The sequence below is a fragment of the Danio rerio genome, chromosome 16 (genome assembly GCF_049306965.1).
Source record: "Danio rerio strain Tuebingen ecotype United States chromosome 16, GRCz12tu, whole genome shotgun sequence".
NCBI lineage: Eukaryota > Metazoa > Chordata > Actinopteri > Cypriniformes > Danionidae > Danio > Danio rerio.
Window position 1 is genome coordinate 2,785,502 of NC_133191.1, and position 20,061 is coordinate 2,805,562.

At 40.5% G+C, this 20,061-nt stretch overlaps 1 protein-coding gene across 2 annotated transcripts in view; it reads right to left on the reverse strand.

Moving 5' to 3' along the window:
* Window positions 1–2,113: 2,113 nt before the first annotated feature.
* The window catches only part of lyplal1 (lysophospholipase like 1), a 65,674-nt gene continuing 47,726 nt past the window's right edge, over window positions 2,114–20,061 (reverse strand). Inside the window, exon 6 of one of the 2 annotated variants that reach the window (XR_012391443.1) lies at window positions 2,114–3,712. The gene's annotated coding sequence lies outside the window, so the exon portion shown is untranslated. The remainder of the gene's footprint in view (window positions 3,713–20,061) is intronic. The other variant, XR_012391440.1, reaches the window with a different exon arrangement.

Consider the following 20,061-nt stretch of genomic DNA (forward strand, 5'->3'; position numbering starts at 1 on the left):
TCCATTCATTTTTTTTCAGCTTAGTGCCTTATTTATCAGGGGTCGTCACAGCGGAATGAACCGCCAACTATTCCAGCATATGTTGTATGCAGCGGATGCCCTTCCAGCTGCAACCCAGTACTGGGAAACACCCATGCACACTCATTCACACACACACACACACTCGTACAATACAGCCAATTTAGTTCACCCAATTCACCTATAGCGCATGTGTTTTTGACTGTGAAACCCATGCCAACAAGGGCAGAACATGCAAACTCCACACAGAAACACCAACTGACCCAGCCGTGACTTGAACCAGCACCTTCTTGCTGTGAGGCCAAAGTGCTAACCGATGAACCACTGTGTCGCCCCTTTCTAACATCTGCTTATCCCTTTAAGGTAGCGATGTCGCCTCACAGCAAGAAGGTCACTAGTTCGAGCCTATGCTGGTTCAGTTGGGATTTCTGTGTGGAGTTTGCATGTTCTCCCCGTGTTGGCGTGGGTTTCCTCAGGCTTCCCCCACAGTCCAAAGACATGCGGTACAGGTGATTTGGGTTAGCTAAATTGTAGTGTGTGAATGTGAGAGTGTATGGGTGTTTTGCAGTACTGGGTTGCAGCTAAAAGGGCATCCGCTGTATGAAACATATGCTGGATAAGTTGGCAGTTCATTCCGCTGTGGCGACCCCTATATTAATAAAGGGACTAAGCCAAAAAGAAAATGAATGACTTCCTTGAAGTTACTTCTGATATGAAGTGACTGGTGTTTCTCTGAAATCCTCCAGGGTGCGCCATAAGCTTTTATTTTGGAGCTTTTACTCAGATGGTTTTACTTCAGGATCCTACACTGAACACAAAGCAAGAGGCCAACAACATAATTAAACATTGTTCAAAAATAAACTAAACGTCCGTGAAGTTGAAGAGTAAATGTTTATTAGCAGGATAAAAATACTGTGGTTTGCTTGGACGCACAGCCTCTAAAATCAACAAGTTGGTAAAGCAGCTTATTTGTGTTATCCTAAGCGTGCACAATTATTTGGTCAGTTGCGTTGCAGTTATTTATAACTACAGGGTGTGCGCGGGGTCTAAAATTTCAGAAACTACATTTTGGGCCTTAAAAAGTCTTAACTTCACAGACATGTTGTCCTGTAGGTCTTAAATCATTTTAAATCGGTCTTAAATTTCCTTTATGTCAGAGATGTCCAAATGTGGTCCTGGAGAGCCGGTGTCCTGCCGATTTTAGCTCCAACTTGCCTCAACACACCTGTAAGGATGTTTCTAGACTGCCTAGTAAGAGCTTGATTAGCTAGCCCAGGTGTGTCTGATTGGGGTTGGAACCAAGCGGCAACCTCCCGCTCTCTCTCAGGAAGCCAATACGGAAGTAACTAAAACTGCAATTCATCCGAAATTCCGCTAGTCCTGGCCGCTCCTGGCTCCAAAACAGAGCAAATTTCAATTGAGCCCACTGTTAGAATGGCCAACTTTACAGCAGAAAAAAAGGTGTTTACAGCCTGCTACAAAAAAAGATTTTGGTTAATACAGCTAAAATTACCCTTCATGACAACTGTGAGGGGGGTGATTTTTTTTTTTTAAACTCATCTGTTTCTTTTATATTAAGTTATATTAAGTTTGCATAATTAAGGGCGTGGCCACTTGAGTGACAGCTAGGTCTCGTTGGTCGCGTCACGTCACCTCAGCTGAATCCTGCAGATTAGTCACTGAACTCGGCATATTTATCGTATTTCTGTGATGTTTTTGTGGCTTTACACAGTCAACTGCCTTTTGGACTTGTTTCCTACAATTATTGGATGGCATGGCATGCTGAGTGCACTTAATTGAGCTCACAAACCATTCACGTGGCCTCCGTTTCCCATATATACCATCTCTGTACATGTATTTGTTTTATTTAAGATCATTTATGGTTTATATTTATATTTAGAGCTGTAATGCACTCCAGAATCTGTCAGATTGATTAGCTGTGGGCTCTAGAACAGTCGTCTAAAGCGTTGTCATACAGTGTTATGCTGGAGTTCATCAATAGTCTTACATTAACTAACACAGACTATATCTGAAGGGTTTGGAAGTAATTCGCGTTTTTTCTCCTGTTGAAAAATGTCATAAGAACAATGTTTATTGGCTCAAAACACTTTATTGATATAGTTTACAACCAAGCACAAGTGGTCAGAACACAAACGAGTCACAGGTGATAAAGTATTAAGCGTTCTCCTAAAGCAAAGTGTGTCTGAACCAGGTTCAAGCTAAATGCTAGCAGGTGTCTGTAGCTCCGCCCACTCTCCGCCTCTTTGCCCTTGTTTGGTATCCCGCCGTGGGTGTGATGACGCTTGACCAAAATGGCGACGGTTGGCCGCGCCTACTTGTGGCTTCTTTTGCGCTCTTTAGAAACCTATGGGTGACGTCACGGATACTACGTCCATATATTTTAGTCTATGGTTGGAACTAAATGTATTCACCTTATTCTCCGGCGACGAGCGGGCGCTGCCATTTGAATCTTTTTGGCTCGAGACTTCCGGTCTCATTCACTTCCATTCATTTTTTGACGTTAAAAACTGCTCGTTACGCTGCTAGATGTTGCAATTTGATATTTTCTTATTATATTATTCTACTTGGTCTGTATAATCATGCAAACATTTGTTTGTAGAGCAAGCAGTTTGACCGTTTTCTGCCGTTTATTATTCCTAGTCGTTTCTCCCATAGGCGACTGAATCGGAAGTTCTAAGACAATCGCGAAAACAGGCGCACGTCCGCATTTTAGAATAAGGTCAATATGTGAATGAGTATGTATGGTTGTTTCCTGGTACAGGGTTGCACATGGGAGGGCATCCACTGCGTAAAACATCTGCTGGAAGAGTTGGCGGTTCATTCCGCTGTGGTGTCCTCTGATAAATAAGTCACTACGCCAAAGGAAAATTAAGTTAATGAATGAATAATCCACCTATTATTACCTTTAATCCATAAAGTCTTGGCTAATGGAGTTTCCTCATTTGAACAGGAGGTGATCATGTAGTAAATTATGTTCAGTGTCTTGCTCAGACAATCATTTTGCCTCATGAGACCTCATCAGGAGCTATGGGTATTCATTTTATTTTGCCTGTATACATTTGCTGACCCTTAAAAACTTTATGAAGGACCGAAAACCAAACTTGATTTCCGGCTGAGGGTGAATATAACAAACTACATCACATTAAAGTGGCCAGAAAGAAACTCAAAACCCGTTTGGATTAATGGAGGATGAGTAAAAGATGACAGCATTTTTATTTTGGGGTGAACTATCCCTTTAAGGTTAAAGATACATTAATGATTTTACTATTTATTTCTTTTCCTCAAGGGCGATGCTTGTGGTTCAAGAATAGATCGACATCTTTGTTGTTCCAGAGCAACATTCCGGAAAAGCAAACAGCGTCACGTTTACTCTCAGGCTGGTGTCAGGGCCGAAACAGATTTATTTTAAACATTCGACAATATCTGGAACCGAAACAAATGGAAAAGTAAAACTAGACCACAAACAAAGGTAGAAAAGACACGAGAAGCGAGAGGGACGAACTGATTGCAATCACAAGAACCGAGTCAGCCGGCATAAACATTTCAATAACGTCCAGTAAACAGATGCGTCTTTAATTGAGTTTTGAAGTTTCCGAGATGTTGAGAGAGGGAATTCCAGCATCTTCAGCTTGATGTGCCACCCAAGATGAACTTGAGGACCGTACCACATGCACTGCAGCAGGAAAGATGAATCACATCAGATAAACTCTGAGGCATGAGACCATGAAGAGCTTTAATGCTCAGTAGAGCTGAGCTGTTGTGATTGTCGACTGGGTGCCAGCGGAGTTCGAGATGTTTGCTTTTGTCTATGTAAAGATCATATTAGTGTAGAAGCTCGTGTCTGTCGTGGAGCTTTAAATTGAGGCATACTTATGTGATTGTTAGAGTTATACACTCACATTCAAACCTTCTAGTGCTGAGAGGGTCAGCGCTGTAAAAAACCAAGTTGACTCAACTTAAATTGGGGAATTGTAAGGCAACACTGCTGAGCTTTTTTATTTGACTAAACTTAAAGGTAACACTTTACAATAAGGTTCATTAGGTAATGCATTTACTAACATGAACTAATCATGAACAGCATTTATTAATCATATTTGAACATTTACTAATGCATTATTAACATCCAAGTCCATGCTTGTTAACATTAGTTAATGCACCATGAGTTAACATTAACTAACAATGAACTACTGCATTTTCATTAACTAACATTTACTAACATGAATAAATACTGTAGTAAATTTATTATTAATTGTTTGTTCATGTTAGTAAAAACATTAATTAACATTAACTAATGAAGCTTATTGTAAAGTGTGACCAACTTAAATTGAGTCAAGTGTAGTACTTGGGTTAAGGTTGAGTCTTAGTGGACTCAACTTAAATCGGGTCAAGTGCTGTACTTGAGTTTAATGTTGAGAGGTTTAGTTGACTCAACTTAAATTGGTTCAAGCGCAGTACTTGAGTTAAATGTTAAGTTTTAGTTGACTCAATTTAAATCTAGTAAAGTGCGGTTCTTGGGTCAAAGTTGAGTTGAGTTTTAGTTGACCCAACTTAAAATGCAGCACTTGGCTTAAAAGTTGAGTTTGGGTCGACTAAACTTGAATCGAATCAAGCGCTGTGCTTGGGTTAAATGTTAAGTTTTAGTTGACTCAACCTAAATCGAGTCAAGTGCAGTGCTTGGGTTATATGTTGAGTTTTAGTGGACTCAACTTAAATCGAGTCAAGCGCAGTGCTTGGGTTAAATGTTGAGAGGTTTAGTTGACTCAACTTAAATTGGTTCAAGCGCAGTACTTGAGTTAAATGTTGAGTTTTAGTTGACTCAATTTAAATCTAGTAAAGTGCGGTTCTTGGGTCAAAGTTGAGTTTTAGTTGACCCAACTTAAAATGCAGCACTTGGCTTAAAAGTTGAGTTTGGGTCAACTAAACTTGAATCGAATCAAGCGCAGTGCTTGGGTCAAAGTTGAGTTGAGTTTTAGTTGACCCAACTTAAAATGCAGCACTTGGCTTAAAAGTTGAGTTTGGGTCGACTAAACTTGAATCGAATCAAGCGCTGTGCTTGGGTTAAAGTTGAGTTTTAGTTGACTCAACCTAAATCGAGTCAAGGGCAGTGCTTGGGTTATATGTTGAGTTTTAGTTGACTCAACTTAAATTGTCAAATGCAGCACTTGGCTTTAAAGGTGAGTTTGAGTTGACAACCTAAATTGAGTCAAGTGCAGTATTTGAGTTAAAAGTTGAGTTTTAGTTGACTCAACTTAAATTGTGTCAAATGCAGCACTTGGCTTAAAAGTTGTTTAAGTTGAATCAACTTAAATCGAGTCAAGCGCCGTGCTTAGATAAAAGTTGAGCTTAAGTTGACTCAACCTTAATTGTGTCAAGTGCAGTGCTTGGGTAAATGTTAAGTTTTAGTTGACTCATTTTAAATCGAGTCAAGCGCAGTGCTTGGGTTAAAGTTGAGCTTGAGTTGATTCAAATCGGGTCAAGTGCAGTAATTAAGGGAGTCAAATGAAAAGGCTGCGCAGCAAGTTGCCTTACAATATTAAGTTGAGTCAACTTTTTACAGTGTAGTAGGATAGGAATAAACAAAATTGTCTCTAAACTCACAATTGCAGGGAAAACCACAAGCAATCAAGACTGCATGATTATGTCATGGCTTTGCAATACAAAAAATTGTGGTGATAATGGAAGTCAATTGGGCAAAAACGGTTCTCAACATACTGAAAGAGTAGTCCACTTGAACTATATAGAAGGGTTAACAGTTAAAAATCTAAAATATCCAATCCAAATATGCAGGTATTGTTTGCTAAGAAGGTGACAGCACCAACTAATGGTTTTTGCAGGTGTGTGTAAACACAAATCATTTTGAATACAGGAAAGATTTGTAATTACGCAAGGCAAAAACTTGACCACAACACTGTCATGTAAAGGTAGCCTTGTGAACGGCAGTCATCATAAATCAGCAAGCTTTCATCAAACTCTTCGTTACAAGTAATCCTGACAACCCAGCCGTTCCTCACTCAGCGCTGTGGACTGCAGACTGTTTTAAATGTTTGCATGCTAATGATTTCCAGAGCGGCTCGGGTCATCCGAAGAATCGTTTTGTTGTGGAAACTGGCACGTGATCGCTGTTAGTGTTTGTCATTCTCAGCGCTGTAGGTATTTGTAAGGATTCAAACAGTCGTCCACATTCCCCATCCAGTGCCAACACGGCGGAAAACAGGAGGAAAAGACTCGAACAGGCAGAAGTTAATCCAGAATCATTTCCAAGGCTTTTTAAAACTGAATACGCCACCATTTAAACCACAGGACACGCTGACACCGAGAGCCTCCAAGTGTTTTACAGCACAGCCTTAAATAACTCGAGGTAAACAAGTCTTCTTATTTACAGCCAATGAAGCACTTTGTTGAAGTTTATATTTGTGGCTTAATGGCCTTTAAGTGAATGGCGCACATTTATTTTCCTGTTACATTGAACTTGACTGTAGACACTAGCTGAGCCACAGTGCTATTTCTAATTTCCACACACTTACAGTTGCTGTGCTCCGATATCTGTTAACATGGGCTGCAATTTAAAGAGAGAGTTCACCTAAACATACCAGACACTGTTAATATACTCATCTAGGATGATGTGGGTAATCAATACTAGCCATATTGATTTTGCTAGCTTACATTGCTAGTGTTGTGCTGAACAATTCATCTGTGCATGTCATGAAGAAAAAGACTAATTTTGTCATAGTTATCTTTAATTGAAATCAAAAATGCACTTCCTGTTCGTTTTCAGGTAAATTCTCATGGTGGAGGAAGTGGGCGTGGCTAGGATACTTAACCACGCCCCTTCAGCTGTCAGTTTTGACAACAAACAGAAACGGTGAGCAGGAGGAGTCTATTAGGCTGTAAAACTCTCCCCAAACCTTTTTCCAGATCTTTCTGAATGAAACACCTACTTTATGACATCCAATCAGCTCGCGGTAGAAAAAAAAAACAAGCCACGCCCACTGTTTTCTCATTTAATTTTCCGTTTCTCCAGCAACTGCATCACAATACAGAAAAAAAAAATGGTCGCAGCTTCTGGTTCATGCAGACTTTAAAGAGAAGGTAATGAGGTTACTTTTAAAATGTAAGCAGATCACAAACTATATGCTTTAAAATGTATCTGTAATGTATTTCGTTAGGTTCGGTAACTTAATCTGAATACTTTTAAAGGGGTGGTCCAGGAGGAGCTGTAATGTTGTAGCAGAGGAAGCTAAAATGACGTCCAAACGCTGCTATTTCCACAGAGCTTCTTCTGTTTCTGTATTTGGGCTTCCAAAGGACCCGACACAAAGAGAGAAGTGCTCACAGTTTTATTATAATTATGTTTCAGAGAATTATAAATAATATATATCTAGCATTTAACAAAGGATAGCTTCCAGAATCAAGTTCAGTGCTGGATTTTGGCTAAAAAACTCCTCAGAGAAAGAGCAGCTCCAACCAGACCAGCGTTAACGGTGAGTTGTAGAGCAGTGGTTCTCTAATTTTTTTCATCAAGTACCACCTCAGAAAAAAATGTGTCTCTCCAAGTACCACCATAATGAGCAATATTAATATACAGTGGCGTAGTAAGCCCAGTAAAGCAGCTACAGCTCTGCACAGTTCTAAAACTTGGCAGATTAATTCCTATTATTAAGAATATTAATTATTGTCAGCCATTTTAAACATTATAAACAGTTTGAATGTTAACACTGTAGTGTACTGTGCTTATATGTAAAAAAAAAAGAAAAAAAAAAACTAACTAAAAATGTCAACATTTGAAATTAAAATGTGCTTTTAAAAAGTTAAAAATGGTAGGTTACTGTTCGTAAAAAGTAAAAAGAAAAGTGCTATACCGAAATGTAAAGTATTATTATATAGTAGCCAATTCATGAACACCTGAAAATGTTGCCTGGACATCAGAAATATAGGCTACATGTTATATAATAAATATTATTATATGTCATATTTATATATAAATCATTTATGATAAATTTGTAAATATATGGAGCATATACATATGACACATTTGATATCTCCGCGTACCACTAGAAGGAAGCCTGCGTACCACTATTGGTACACGTACCACAGTTTGAGAACCACTGTTGTAGAGGATGTAAACAAAGGGAAATGCTGTTTGGCACCGCTAACAATTTAGCTACAAATTCATATTTATCAGTCAAACAGCCACAATCTCCAGCAGCACTGCAGTGTCTCTCTATGCGGATGCTTTCCCTGCATTATAGATCTCAGATAATGAACTCGCAAACATTATGTGAACGTTTCAGATGACTTACACATAATAAAAACCCCAATATTTGTGAAAGACACTTGTCAGATGTTATTTTAGAGAGCAGGCGTGAGGTTCATCCTCTTTATTTTCAGTCTGATTCAGACTCAAACCGAAGTGGTTACTACTGCCTGACAGTGTTTATACAGCGCTAAAGTGCGTGCTTGTAGGAGCGTGACGCTTTCCTGGTGATATGGAGTTGATCCGCGAATCACAGCACATTATGTTAGCCGACCAATCAGAGCCTCTTGAGGGCGGGGCTTTCAGAGGAACTAGGAAACATGACAGTGGTGTTCATGTTAGCTGAGTAGCTGTATATAATCAAAGTCAGATACATGAGCAAAAATAACCTGATTTTCTACAAGTGAAGCATGAGCACACATTGCTTTGCATCTTATAAACACAACCAATCCTTAAAATACACTCTGCACCACCCCTTTAAATACTCAAGCTATGCAGGTGCATCTCCATAGATAAGGTTATCATGCAGTCAAAATCTTATAAAGGCCAATGCCTATGTAAAAAAAAAGATGTTTTGTTTTGCTACTTATTTAAAATGAGCTGAACCAACCCTAAAGATTATAGGAACAACTTAATTGTTTTATGTTCAATTCACTTCACTTTGTAAAATAAATAAGTAAATAAAATGAATTGATTTGTGTTGAGACAACATGAAGTTATTGTTTTTTTACAGTGTAGTGCACACACTCATGTCCATCCCATGGAAAACCTCTGTCTGGTGCACAAAACACCGAGGCTTCAGTCAAAGCGACACAATGCTGTGGTAAAAGGCTGGTGTGTTTGCCTGTGCTTTTGTAAATGTCATCCCTCCGGCCACAGTGACTGATGGAGCCGCTCTCCAAACACTCCTCCACCCTCCACTGCACCTACACTGGAGCCCTGCAGGAAATGAACAGGCCAGACGGGGCCCAGTACACACACACACACACACACACACACACACACACACACACACACACACACACACACACACACACACACACACACACAGACTGACAGACAGACACACAGATTCACACACACATAGACGGACACACACATAGAAAGAAACACACACATACAGACAAGCACACATAGACAGATAAACAAACACATGCACATACACAAATAGACATACACACACACATACACAAACACAAATAGATACAAACTGACTGACAGACACACAGATACACACACATAAACAAACACATACACATAGACACACACACACAGAAAGAAACACATATACAAACACACACATACAGACAGACACATATAGACAGACACACACATAGACACACACACAGAAAGGAACACACATACAGACACACACACATGGACATACACACACACACAAACACAAATAGATAGATAAACAAACCGACAGACAGATACACACACACATAAACAAACACATACACATAGACGAACACACACACACAGAAAGAAACACACATACAGACAGACACAAATAGACATACACACACACAGAAAGAAACACACATACAGACAGACACAAATAGACATACACACACACACACACACAAACAAACACACATACAGTCACACACACACATACAGACACACACACACAGAAAGAAACACACATACAGACAGACACAAATAGACACACACACACACACAAACAAACACACATACAGTCTCACACACACACATACAGACACACACACACAGAAGAAACACACATACAGTCACACACACACATAGAGACACACAGAAAGAAACACACACACTCATGCACATACACAAATAGACGTACACGCACACACACACACAAATAGACAGACAAACACACACACACACACACACACAAACAAATCTAAACACACATATTTAGACACACACACACGCACAACTAGAAAGACATACAGACCGACAGACACATACACAGACACACACATCATACACATACATAATCGCACACACACATTCCTGCTTATACAATAGAGGCAAGTTCAGCCTCTTCAAGAGTCTCGCTTCATCTAAGAAAGCCTCGGTGTCTGCAGGAAGTGACGCATCTATCTTTTGTTTTCCTCTTATTGATTATTAATGTTCGACAAATAACCCTAGCACTCTCTCCAGCTTAGTTATGCTAAAACATTCATTTTATTTTCAGCTTAGTCCTTTTATTAATCTGGGGTCGCCACAGTGGAATGAACCACCAACTTATCTAGCATATGTTTTACGCAGCGGATGCCCTTTCAGCTTCAACCCATCACTGGGAAACACCCATACACACTCATTCACACATTCATTATTATTCATTTCACCTATACCACGTCTTTGGTCATAGTGGTAACGTCCACGTAACATCATTTGACGTTGATATTTGGTTGATTTTAGGTTGGACATTGACGTTGGCCTGACGTTGAGTTCTGATGTCAACCTGATGGTTATTTCCAAACAAAATGCAGTGTCCCCATGATGTTAGGGTACAACGTCAATGTGATGTCATGTTGACGTCGTGTGCCTGCTGGGAAGCGGTCAGTGATACTGCAGACAGCATGAGCTAGCCTGGCCGCATGCATCCCAATCCATATTTCTCATTTGTTCATTGCTGATGGTTTCTCTGGCCGTCCCGCACCCGAGGGGAATGTTAACCAGGTAAATTGAGCTTTCCAAATTTCGAGCGCTCACTTGGGAAACAAGACCACAAGCTGGAGCCACATCTGCAAAGCTCATTACAGGCTGGAGATTGGTAATGTTTTACTGTAACTCACCTCATGATAATGAGCCTGCCCACATGCAAGCGCTGGCCGCCATCTGGGACGGGGAAGAGAGCAATTTATTTCACTCCGACTGACCTCTGCCCTGTTTTCTCTCTCTCAAGCAAACCTTTGAGTCACGACTCCCACGAAAGCGCAGACACGTTTCTCGAATAAGCGCTCTGAATCACAACTTGTTTGCGCTTTGAACCAGACGTATAATTTGATTATATTTGCAAGAGTGTGCAGGGAAAGTGATGTCATGAGGAGACTCCGCCGCAAAGCCAGAAGCCCAAGAAGCAGTGTTACACACACATGGCTTTGGCTCCAATCCGCCTTTGAGGTCAGGCACATCTCCCTCATCACTGCGCGCATTAGGGCCCAGACTGTGTGTCTCTACCAACCGGGTATATCTCAGAGTACGTCTCATGGCGCACACCCTTTATTATTAGCATTAGCGTAATCACTCATTCTCCTCTCCCTGCCACTATCCAATACAGTCAGAATTATTAGCCCTCCTGTATATTTTCTGTCCCGATTTAGTTTGTTTGTTCAACACATTTCTGAACATGTTAGTTTTGATAACTCATTTCTAATAACTGATTTATTTAATCTTTGCCGTGATGACAGCACATAATATTTGACCATAGATATATACACTAGATGTCGCCTGGCCTATTGTTGTCTATTGGACGGAATGCGTCAATAGCGCCGCCATCTTGGTACAGGGTAGCGCTCCTTTGAAATGAATGCGGGACCAAGGTACAGTGGAGGACTGTGGCCATCCAAAGCCAGAGATATACACATATACACATATATCTATGATCGGGAGTTTTCCTGGATGTTAGTATGTAATTTTTTTTAAAAATAACGAACATTTTAATTTTATATCACTTTTCTACATTGATTGATCAGTGATCGCACGGGCATTCCTGAAAAAAAGCTTGTGTTTGTGTGTACAGAAATGTATTATTCACCCTCCCTGTTAAATTTGATCTAATCATGTCCTGAAACACAGCTCCTCTCCTGCTTTCACTTCTCATACTGACGGAGAGAGCGATTCGTTTGTGAATGAATCCCCCAACGACGTTCACTAGGTCAGAGGTTCTCAAAGTGGGGGTCGGGACCCCCCGAGGGGTCGCGGGACAATGAAGGGGGGTCGCCTGGTGATTTTCAAAAATCAATTAATTTTTATTAAACCTTAAGACTTACTGTATTTTATCAATAACCTACTGAAGAGAAAAAAATAATCGTTTATAGTTACTATAAACTATATAGTTACTATAGTAGCTTATAGTTAGTTCTATTGGATTGCGACTTCTCGGGTAATTACATTATACTAAAGACACAGCAATACTGTCAGATGCAGCAGATTTTGTAACACCAGGTTAAACTTTCTAGCCCATTTACAGCACTGACATACATTAAAAACAAAAACAAAGAATAGACTTGGGTCTATTGGTGTGTTTGTGCGCATCATTGCATACAAGCTTTCTGTATTTATAACCACCACCTCAGAGAATATTGGGGGTCACGAGTCACTGGCATTGTCATTTTGGGGGTCGCGGGCTGAAAAGTTTGGGAACCCCTGCACTAGCTGACAATAATACAAGTTTCTGGCTGCGCAGCATCTCGTTGTCATATTTCTTTTGCATTGTTTGCTGGTTTTATTCAACAAAACTAGCATAAGCCGAGTGTTTAGTGCGAGTTGGAGCTGCTTTGCCGTATGGTGAATGCAGTAAGAGACTGTTATCATCAATAACGTTACCTGATTAGCACAAAAGTTCAGAACATACAAAAACAGAAAAAAACTTAATATTACCTATGAAATGTTCTGCCTTTGTGCTTTGTTTTCTTTGTTTGCTCGTTACTACACCCGTAGACAGTGCTAAAGTCCTAATCTTCACGTAATAACTCTGTCTTAACTAGTGCGGTTGAATGACATTTGTCCTGGGAGCACTGTACAAATATGGCGGCGCTATTGACGCATGCTCAGTGTCCCTATGCAATATCTAGTGTATATATCTATGATATTTGACTAGATAAGGGATTCTCAACTGGTGGCTATAGTGGGCCTCAGCGATCCTGCAGGTTGGCCGTAGCTTAAAGTGAACTCTCAATATTATTCTACAGTTATTGGACTTCATTATTAACATGCTACATAAAAATGATGGAAGTTCTGAATAAAGGTTTAAATGAGCATTTCATACAAACACTTTAGAGAAAATGTCAGGTGGGCCTTCAAAAATTGATTGGAGAAAGAAGTGGGCCCAGCAGTGAAAAAGGTTGAGAACCACTGGACTAGATCAGGGTTTTTCAAAGTCTAAGACAGTGGGCCTCCCTTTTGACACAACTTATCCATTGGTGCCCCCCTCCTCCCAAACACGCACGCACACACACACACACACATATGTATATATATAGACTTCATTGTAGGGACGTAGGGGATCCACAGGTGATGCCGGTAATCTGCAGGTCAGGTGATTTAAAAATAGACTGCATATTTATATGTGAATGAGTGTGTTTGGATGTTTCCCAGAAATGGGTTGCAGCAGGAAGGGCATCCGCTGTTTAAAACATATGCTGGATAAGTTGGCGGTTCATTCCGCTGCGGTGACCTCAGATTAATAAAGGGACTGAGCCGAAAAGAAAATGAATGAATGCATGAATAAACAATCCAAAACTAATATTGCTTAAGGGGGCTAATAATATTGACCTTGAAATGCTTTTTTAAAAAAACCTTCTTTTATTCTAGCCAAAATAAAACCAATAAGACTTTCTTTAGAAGAAAAAATATTATAGGAAATACTCTATATATATATTTTTTTTGCTCTGTTAAATATCATTTGGGAAATTTATGAAAAAGAGAATAAAAATCACAGGAGAGCGAATCGTTCTGACTGCAGCTGTATATCAAGCCCTCCACGTCAGCCCTGTGAGACTTTAAGAGGAGTGTGTGCATCCTCTGACATGCCTGAATTGTGATGTGGCACAGTGATCCCGTTACCCCACAAAATCAGTTTTCCAACCGTCTGGCTCGGGCACACCATATTTCCCACTTTCCAGACCTTTCTGGGAGCGAGTGGAAAGGCGGTTCAGACGGGGGACTCGATTGTTCCGCTCACCCAGTCACTTTCACCCAGAAACCCCATCTCTCCTCTTCAACACTAACCTGTTGTTTTTTTCCGTTTACTGGAAGTTGCTTTTAAAGGGACATTATTTAAAAAATAAGTGGGCTCATTTTAGAGTCTACATGAACCTGAAGCTGCCACCGTTTTTTTTTTTTTTAATATTGCTCCTAAAGAAACAGAATATTAAATGAGAAACAGTGGGTGTGGCTTGTTTTATTCTACCACGAGCTGATTGGATGTAGTAAAGCAGGTGTTTCATTCAGAAAGAAGGGTTTGAGGAGAGTTATTACAGCCTAACAGACTCCTCCTCCTTGTCAAAACTGACAGCTGGAGGGGCGTGGTTAAGAATGTTAGCCACACCCACTACCTCAGACGGACCTTTTTTTTTTCTTCCTTTTTTCTTTCTTTTTTTGACAGTTCTTTTTTTATTATAACATTTTAACAGTACAAAAATATGCCAGGGGGTAAGCATAAATCCAATACAAATGTACAAAATGCACATATGTAATAATCAAATAAATGCATTGTAGAGTTAAAAAGTTTTAAAATGCGTATAGGGCTTTCTTATTTAGAGAGTCTCTGATACTACTAATAAGCGTAATTCAGTCATCAATACCTTAACATTCGGCTTCTTATTATCGGTAAATTCACATTTATGAATGTAATTTTCTTCCTGCGTTCGCTTGGGTTTCCTCTGGGTGCTCTGGTTTTGCCCACAGTCCAAAGACATGCGGTACAGGTAAATTGGGTAGGCTAAAATTGTGCATAGTGTATGAGTGAGTGTGTGTGAATGTGTGTGTGGATGTTTCCCAGAGATGGGTTGTGGCTGGAAGGGCATCCGCTGCGTAAAAAACTTGCTGGATAAGTTGGCGGTTCATTCCGCTGTGGTGACCCCGAGTTAATAAAGGGACTACAGACTAAAGCACTGTCAATGAAGATAAATGTAAAATGCAAAACGGTTTCAGGAAGGAAGCGGCTCGCACCACCAGCGGGTTGTGGGGGCCCCCTAGTGGTGGCGGGGCCATAAGCAGGCGCTTAATTCGCTTATAGCAGGGGTGTCCAAACTCTGGTCCTGGAGAGCCGCTGTCCTGCAGATTTTAGCTCCAACTTGCCTTAACACACCTGCAAGGATGTTTCTAGAAGGCCTAGTAAGAGCTTGATCAGCTAGTCCAGGTGTGTCTGATTGGGATTGGAACTAAACTTTGCAGGACACCAGCCTTCCAGGACCGAGTTTGGACATGCCTGGCTTATAGGGAGTGCCAGCTATGCCACTGAAGATAAGCACTTGTAAACACTCGCTCCATTGGGCTCGCAGCACCGCCCACACTTATCACTGGTACCAAGCCGACCAATCACAGAGCTTGCGATACGCGTTGTTGCGACGTGTAGTTACATTTTTTGAGAGGTGACCATCAGCGACGGCCATGGCGAAGAGTATGTGTGAAGGCTGCGCCAGACCATGCGCATACGCAAGTATAAATCAGCCAAAAATAAATGAATGATGCTAATGGTCTAATCCAATTCAATGATCTATGCTAAGCTAAGCTAAAACTGCTTAAATTGAGCTGAAACAACTCAATTCTTGAGTTTTTTTGGGGGACAACTTAATTGTCTTATGTTTGATGAACATAAAATTGTAAAAACCATTAAGTTAGCTTAATTGATTTGAGTTGGGAGGCCATGAAGGAATTGTTGGGAAGCCAGCATTTTTACAGTGTTATATTTCTAGAAGAGTGGAGTGTTCCTTTAATAGGCAAATTGGTGGTGTGTGCAAACTCATGATGTAAAACTCCTCTCTCCCACACTCACTGCATGAGCGTCAGACAAGAGCAAAACACCAGCGTCTCGCTCACGACCACTAAACACTGCTCTGGCCTTTATTGTGGTCAGGGGTTTATGCTGTCATGGACGAAATCGGAAACAGTGTCATATCAGATGCAATGAAAGCGTGTGGATATTTCAGTTCTCCCATGAAAACGCCGCAGTGGTCTCTCTGTGCGTCACGTAGGTCAAACTGTTGTTGTTGTTTTTTTTCTGGTTCAATTTTTTAGTCATTAGAGTTTAAGTCATGTCAAACAAGTACGCCTGAAACTGTATGCATTGATGTTAGAATGATTAGTTGACTGTAAAACGTGAGTAAACTTGTAGCAATCATTAAGTTAATGAATAAGGGTGACATGCGGGTAGCCTCACAGTAAGAAGGTCCCTGGTTCGAGCCTCGGCTGGGTCAGTTGGCGTTTCTGTGTGGAGTTTGCATGTTCTCCCTGTGTTGGCGTGGGTTTCCTCCGGGTGCTCCCTCACAGTCCAAACACATGCGCTATAGGGGAACTGATGAACTAAATTGGCTGTAGTGTATGAGTGTGAGTCTGTCTTTGCTTTAAACATCTGGTAACCCCGCTCTTTCAATACACTCCACATAGCAAAATTTCTCTGGCCCGAGCAATCAGGTTTTGCTTGGCCCACATGCCGGAGTGAATTACGGTACATGACTGGACCAAATCTGGCTATCAGACAAGGTTCAAACACGGACCATGGGGCCACGGACCATACACCCGGCGTAATGTGGCGCAAGGCGTGATGCAATAGTCTTTTGGTAGTTTCAGCTTGGCGCAAGAGTGGTTTTGAGGCGTTGCGCTAGGCTGTTTAAATAGGAAATGCATTAGCGCTCGTATGTGCGCCCATAGGCGTTCTGGTCTAAAAAGGAAGGAGTTCTGAGGCGGACCGCTGGCGCGTTGCTATTCTGAGAAACTATAATAGATTTTTCATTAGACCAAAACTAACCCGGTCTAAACTCCAGCACAGAGTTGCGCCTCGCTTACACACTGCTTAATACACACAAGAGAGCAATAGGCAAATATCTTTACATATGAAAAAATGTAAATATTAAGGATATATAAAGGATATAATAAGAATATATATAGAATATAAATATAAAGGATTAAAATATTACAAAACATATTATTTTCTAGCCTACATAAATATGAAAAATCACTGCTTTTATGTCTTCTTCATCTCGGGAGGCTTTTTCAGTTCATTGATAACAATTTGCTTTTGTATAATGTTATTATTATTAGCAGTATTATTTATTATATCCATATTTATATTTGTTTTATTAAAAACAAGCTAAGATTTGCCCACCTGTCAGGTTTTAGACCATATGGGGCGCAGCATGCGTTTTAGGATATAACTCAGGTTTTTGAGCACACTTCGTTATTGTTGTTCATTTATTCGTTTGCTGGAAATTAGAACTGAATTTAGAAATAGTTTTGAAATGAATATTTGCGCTTAACAAACCCAATTAATTATTTATAGACTAATTGATGTGTATGCGTAAAGGTTTCCCTATCCAAGAGCGAAAGTAAAATTCTACTCATTCTCACGCAGTAGATGCTCTGTTTAACTGTTTTCTGTGAACTGTTTGCTTGTGAAATGCTCATTTTTTCCACTTAGACTTACTTTGCGTCCTGTAAATAGCGAATGCACTCTTGGTGCGACGCAGCTGGCCCTTAAAGGGAATGGGAGATGAGACTGTAATTGGTTTATTCTTAAAACACACCTATAACTCATTAAGAAAATAAACTCAACCCTTTTAGACCATGGGCCTTGGCGCAAAGCAGATTTTCCCGTCCTTAAATTAGCAAAAACACGTTCTGACACGCCCTGAATGCGTTTGCGCTCTGCGCATGGACCGTCAAAATAGAGCCCTATATCTGGACCAAGTCTCAGCCCAGTTATTAACTGGGCCTGAACTGGGCCAGATAGGTTGGTGGTTAAGATTGCAATGAAATTGACAAGCCCATGAAGCGTTGCGCTTTAGGCACACTACAGACGCGCTTTTTCTCAAAGTCACCTGATTGGTAGAATGTTTTTCTTTACTCAAAAATTATTTCTTATTTTTATTTATTTATTTTGTTTATTAGGTTCATCTTAGGTCAGACAATAAAATATACATAATATTGATACATATAGATAAACGCACTGATGCAATTCACCAAACAAAAAATGTTCAAGAAAACATAATTATACACTAAATAAGCATATGAATAAAGATAAAATTCCACATTTATACACAAAGATATACAAACATACGATAACACAAATAAAAGAATAAACAAATAAAAACAAATAATATAAAGATAAGAAAGATAGAAAGGCAATTGAGATATAGGTGTCTCCTTAAAAAAATGTGGAAAAGGGCTCCAGACTTTCTGCAACTGTTCTGGCTTTTGTTTTATTGCAAATCGAATCTTTTCCATCCAAAGAGCGTGCAGGAAATCAAAGCTGCTGACTTCAAAATGATTTTAATGTATTTTAAATGTGGGTCACGACTGGCCAGACTCACATGGCCCACATATCAGTTTTTAAATCTGGGCCAAATTTTACGTTTTACATCTGGCCCAAATCTTGCGTGCCTTCTTAAAGGCCGTACTCACACTAGGTACAGTTGCCTCAAACCGGGCCAAAGCACGTTTGTCCCCCCTCCCGTCTCCCCCGACGGCCCGCGCTCACACCATATCGGGCCTCGGCACGCTTACGTCATCGCTGCTGCGCTGTTCAGAAGCGCTCTCTATGGCAAGCCTTTTTAGCATTTAAATCTTTGTTCTGACTCCATAAATATATCTAGAGATATCTCTAATTATATTTTGACTTGTCATAATTATAATTCGACTAGTCAGAATATATAGATATCTGCAAATATTTTTCAATGGGAGTCAATTGAGGAATATGACTAGTCATAATATATTTGCAGATATCTCCAATCTGATTTCGTACTAGTACAATTGTAATTGCAGATATCTCTAATTGTCATTCTGACTAGTCGAATTATAATTATGACTAGTCAAAATATAATTAGAGATATCTCTATATATATTTATGGATAGTCAGAACAAGGTTTAAATGCTAAAACGGCTTGCCATACGCTCTCAACCAGTAGCAGAGTGGAGATTTCTCTAGTTATATCGTTTCAGTCGTTTGATATGCCGTCAAATATTTCGCCAAACAGTCCTTAGGGATGCGGTGACACGCAGTCAGATATTTCGCCGAACAGATCATAAACAATCATTAAGCTCTCGTGCTGCAGGAGTAAGGAGGTCTGCTGAAGGCGCGCAGCTGGCGTGCTGTGAGGAGTTTGCGTCTTTAATAAACTACGGCAGTTTGCGTTCACTGAACAGTAAGAATGATTATTAATCCATATCAAACAGTCCCTTAAAAGTCACGTCTCGCTTTCGGTTTCGGGCTTTGGCGCGTTTTGCGCTCACACACAAGCGTACCGCGCCAAAGCCCAAGTGTACCGCGCTCAGGCCCACCTCTTCCAACCGGGCCAGGGCCGGCCAAGTGAACCGTGCTTGAGCGCGATTCAGCGCACTCACACTTCTCAAACGATCCGGGAAACGGGCCTGGGCACGGTATGGATGGCATAGTGTGAGTAGGCCCAAAGACGTTGCCACCTCTGCCAAACCCGGGCCATGTTTGGCCGACATGCTGTATGCCAGTGCGGATGAATGCCTGCTGTGCCAGCTTTATGCCAAATCTGGGCCCGAATTCTTTGCTACTAGGGACAGGCAAAATAACAAACCAAAATCTGATTTCCTTCATATACATTATGTTTAACATGCAAAACGGAATTAGCTGTTTGATTTCCAATCACTGGGACTCACTGTATACTACAAATATGACAACATTCAGTTTTTTAAAGGAAAAGTTGATAGTTAAAGTTCAGCTCGAGGTGAAAGGATTGAGTGTATTTCTGGTACTCTGACATTAATCATGTTTACACGGCTCCGTCTTCTTTTAGCTTTCCGTTTGGGCAGTGTGTTGACGTCAGGGATCCACAAACCCTTGTGTTGTGCTGTAAATAGTAGTGGGT